The sequence below is a fragment of the Schistocerca gregaria genome, unplaced genomic scaffold, assembly GCF_023897955.1.
Source record: "Schistocerca gregaria isolate iqSchGreg1 unplaced genomic scaffold, iqSchGreg1.2 ptg000640l, whole genome shotgun sequence".
Lineage (NCBI taxonomy): Eukaryota > Metazoa > Arthropoda > Insecta > Orthoptera > Acrididae > Schistocerca > Schistocerca gregaria.
The window spans coordinates 197501-202500 of NW_026062026.1; the positions used below are offsets into that span (position 1 = coordinate 197501).

General features: G+C 53.4%; 1 non-coding gene across 1 annotated transcript in view; it reads left to right on the forward strand.

Annotated features, from left to right (window-relative positions):
• Positions 1–3152: 3152 nt before the first annotated feature.
• LOC126317665 (small subunit ribosomal RNA) overlaps positions 3153–5000 on the forward strand; it is a 1893-nt gene continuing 45 nt past the window's right edge. Inside the window, exon 1 of the ribosomal RNA XR_007556808.1 lies at positions 3153–5000. This exon is cut by the window's right edge and continues 45 nt beyond it. This is a non-coding gene — a ribosomal RNA (small subunit ribosomal RNA).

A 5000-nucleotide genomic window follows, 5' to 3' on the forward strand; every position in this document is an offset into this window, starting at 1 on the left:
CACGTTGGCCCTTAACCTAACCCACGTTGGCCCTTAACCTAACCCACGTTGGCCCTTAACCTAACCCACGTTGGCCCTTAACCTAACCCACGTTGGCCCTTAACCTAACCCACGTTGGCCCTTAACCTTACCCACGTTGGCCCCTAACCTTACCCACGTTGGCCCTTAACCTAACCCACGTTGGCCCTTAACCTAACCCACGTTGGCCCTTAACCTAACCCACGTTGGCCCTTAACCTAACCCACGTTGGCCCTTAACCTAACCCACGTTGGCCCTTAACCTAACCCACGTTGGCCCTTAACCTAACCCACGTTGGCCCTTAACCTAACCCACGTTGGCCCTTAACCTAACCCACGTTGGCCCCTAACCTAACCCACGTTGGCCCCTAACCTAACCCACGTTGGCCCCTAACCTAACCCACGTTGGCCCCTAACCTAACCCACGTTGGCCCCTAACCTAACCCACGTTGGCCCCTAACCTAACCCACGCTGCACCTTAACCTAAGTTACGCTGCACCTTAACCTAAGTTACGCTGCACCTTAACCTAAGTTACGCTGCACCTTAACCTAAGTTACGCTGCACCTTAACCTAAGTTACGCTGCACCTTAACCTAAGTTACGCTGCACCTTAACCTAAGTTACGCTGCACCTTAACCTAACTTACACTGCACCTTAACCTAACTTACACTGCACCTTAACCTAAGTTACACTGCACCTTAACCTAAGTTACACTGCACCTTAACCTAAGTTACACTGCACCTTAACCTAAGTTACACTGCACCTTAACCTAAGTTACACTGCACCTTAACCTAAGTTACACTGCACCTTAACCTAAGTTACACTGCACCTTAACCTAAGTTACACTGCACCTTAACCTAAGTTACACTGCACCTTAACCTAAGTTACACTGCACCTTAACCTAAGTTACACTGCACCTTAACCTAAGTTACACTGCACCTTAACCTAAGTTACACTGCACCTTAACCTAAGTTACACTGCACCTTAACCTAAGTTACACTGCACCTTAACCTAAGTTACACTGCACCTTAACCTAAGTTACACTGCACCTTAACCTAAGTTACACTGCACCTTAACCTAAGTTACACTGCACCTTAACCTAACTTACACTGCACCTTAACCTAAGTTACACTGCACCTTAACCTAAGTTACACTGCACCTTAACCTAAGTTACACTGCACCTTAACCTAACTTACACTGCACCTTAACCTAACTTACACTGCACCTTAACCTAACTTACACTGCACCTTAACCTAACTTACACTGCACCTTAACCTAACTTACACTGCACCTTAACTGTCACATGTAACGTCACAGGAATGTAGCTTTGCCTAACAGCAACCCTCTGAACATAGTTCACTGCTTGGATCCTCTGGTGTCATGTGTATTTCTTGATGCCATGGTGCGTACCCTCACATAAAGGTCTTTCGAGTGTTGCGTACTTTCTACACAGTCCCGCTAACCACTGGAAGGGTGTACCGCTACAGAACGAATATCGCCCTCCCCTCCTGCCCTTCCAAGCTGGTCGGTCAGGCGTTTGTTTGTGAAATGAGCCTTGCAGCTGTTCAGTTGCATTCGGTTGTCGATGCAGTCAGTGTACGTTGTGGTACGGCCTGTGTGGACTGTCCGCTGATGTACGCGTAACCCACACTGATCATCCGTCGTTACGTACTGAGTGACATAATGTGGCACATGCTTGACCGTACACCGGCTGCGCCCTACAATGGCGAATCATAAGGGCCATATGTTGTGCACGATGCTACTTGTCTCGTCTCCCCATTACAGCGAGATTGCACTGTTGTACGCCGTACAGACATGTGGTAAGTAGGTACGGACGAAAGTATTGCATGTTGCCCCCCCCCCCCCCCTCCTCCCTCTGCCGGGAATCAGCGTGAGCCGTCTGTTGATGTAGCGACGAGGGTTTTCCTATTTAATCGTATTGCCCCACACAACATGATAGCACGGTGGACCGCGTTCCACATCTGCGACATGCTACAGAGGCCGGTTGACAGTCGACCGCGCAAGGGACATTGCACACGTGCGCGGACCATCTTCCACGTGTTCTCTCGTGTACATGCCGCAGTGTGTATGTGGGCTGATGTAGCGTGTCGTGACACATAACATGCAGGCATGCCAGAATCGTAGATTTCGCAAATGTAGATTGACGTATACGTTTGCTGCCAAAGATCCGCAAATGAACTGGAAATCAGTTGTTGAGCGGTTGTTCGCGCTGCAGGTGCATCGGTGATAGCGACGATCGGTACATCTGTGAACCGGTTGTTTCGGCGGTACCCGCCATGCCCCCGAACCTGAGTTGGCCATGTGGGTATGAAGCGATACGAGGCTGTGGCTTGGCGGGACAGTCCCCGGCCGGTGAGGGGGGGCCGCCCGGCGTGCTGGCCGCGCGCTGCGTGAGCGCACGCACTACAGCCGGCTGGTGGGGGGCGCCCAGTGGCAGGAGCGCCGGCCGACGGGCCCGGCTGGCGTCCCAGCTATGCGCCGGCGCACCCTGCGCGCGGCGCCAGGCGGCCAAAGTGGGTTCTGCCGAGCCCGGTGCGAAGCGCGGTGGACATCTGCAGTGTGCTGGTCCGATTGCGGACTGTGTGCGTTGAGGATGCGCCGCCGCCCGGCACTCGGCGTCGCGACGCCGTCTGCTGCTCGGTCGCCCCCAGCGGTTCTCGCAGGTGGTTTGTATCGCAGCTCTGCGGACGTGTTGGCGCGTGCGCTGTGCTGGGAGAGTTCGCTTCTGCACCCAAGTGGGGCTTTGCCCTTCTGTGGCGCTGGCGTTGGAGCTGCCGGTCACCGTAGGTGGCGCGTGTTGTTTCCCGCCGGCAATGCCACGACAGCACGCTCCCGGGCCTCTGTCGGCAGCGGCAAGCTCAGTTGGGAGCACGGGTGTTCGCACTGAAAGCGTCTACTCGCCTATCTCCGGGCGATTGCGCCTCTCTCGAACCCGACCAAGTACTTAGGACGGCGCTGCGCGCCGCCGGGACCTGAGAGGGTTTCGAGGTGTATCGTGCAGGGGAGCTCAGCCTCCTCCTGTTTGCAGAATAATTGAGCGGACGCTTGCGTGTTCGCGCGGGCCCTCGGGACACACTCCCGGGCGGCCGGCTGCTCAGCTCTCGTTGACGCAGCTCCCTGGTTGATCCTGCCAGTAGTCATATGCTTGTCTCAAAGATTAAGCCATGCATGTCTCAGTACAAGCCGCATTAAGGTGAAACCGCGAATGGCCCATTAAATCAGTTATGGTTCCTTAGATCGTACCCACGTTACTTGGATAACTGTGGTAATTCTAGAGCTAATACATGCAAACAGAGTCCCGACCAGAGATGGAAGGGACGCTTTTATTAGATCAAAACCAATCGGATTGGCTCGTCTGGTCCGTTTGCCTTGGTGACTCTGAATAACTTTGGGCTGATCGCACGGTCCTCGTACCGGCGACGCATCTTTCAAATGTCTGCCTTATCAACTGTCGATGGTAGGTTCTGCGCCTACCATGGTTGTAACGGGTAACGGGGAATCAGGGTTCGATTCCGGAGAGGGAGCCTGAGAAACGGCTACCACATCCAAGGAAGGCAGCAGGCGCGCAAATTACCCACTCCCGGCACGGGGAGGTAGTGACGAAAAATAACGATACGGGACTCATCCGAGGCCCCGTAATCGGAATGAGTACACTTTAAATCCTTTAACGAGTATCTATTGGAGGGCAAGTCTGGTGCCAGCAGCCGCGGTAATTCCAGCTCCAATAGCGTATATTAAAGTTGTTGCGGTTAAAAAGCTCGTAGTTGGATTTGTGTCCCACGCTGTTGGTTCACCGCCCGTCGGTGTTTAACTGGCATGTATCGTGGGACGTCCTGCCGGTGGGGCGAGCCGAAGGCGTGCTTGCGCGTCCCGAGGCGGACCCCGTTGAAATCCTACCAGGGTGCTCTTAGTTGAGTGTCTCGGTGGGCCGGCACGTTTACTTTGAACAAATTAGAGTGCTTAAAGCAGGCAAGCCCGCCTGAATACTGTGTGCATGGAATAATGGAATAGGACCTCGGTTCTATTTTGTTGGTTTTCGGAACCCGAGGTAATGATTAATAGGGACAGGCGGGGGCATTCGTATTGCGACGTTAGAGGTGAAATTCTTGGATCGTCGCAAGACGAACAGAAGCGAAAGCATTTGCCAAGTATGTTTTCATTAATCAAGAACGAAAGTTAGAGGTTCGAAGGCGATCAGATACCGCCCTAGTTCTAACCATAAACGATGCCAGCCAGCGATCCGCCGCAGTTCCTCCGATGACTCGGCGGGCAGCCTCCGGGAAACCAAAGCTTTTGGGTTCCGGGGGAAGTATGGTTGCAAAGCTGAAACTTAAAGGAATTGACGGAAGGGCACCACCAGGAGTGGAGCCTGCGGCTTAATTTGACTCAACACGGGAAACCTCACCAGGCCCGGACACCGGAAGGATTGACAGATTGATAGCTCTTTCTTGATTCGGTGGGTGGTGGTGCATGGCCGTTCTTAGTTGGTGGAGCGATTTGTCTGGTTAATTCCGATAACGAACGAGACTCTAGCCTGCTAACTAGTCGCGTGACATCCTTCGCGCTGTCAGCGATTACTTTTCTTCTTAGAGGGACAGGCGGCTTCTAGCTGCACGAGATTGAGCAATAACAGGTCTGTGATGCCCTTAGATGTTCTGGGCCGCACGCGCGCTACACTGAAAGAATCAGCGTGTCTTCCTAGGCCGAAAGGTCGGGGTAACCCGCTGAACCTCCTTCGTGCTAGGGATTGGGGCTTGCAATTGTTCCCCATGAACGAGGAATTCCCAGTAAGCGCGAGTCATAAGCTCGCGTTGATTACGTCCCTGCCCTTTGTACACACCGCCCGTCGCTACTACCGATTGAATGATTTAGTGAGGTCTTCGGACTGGTACGCGGCATCGACTCTGTCGTTGCCGATGCTACCGGAAAGATGACCAAACTTGATCATTTAGAGGAAGTAAA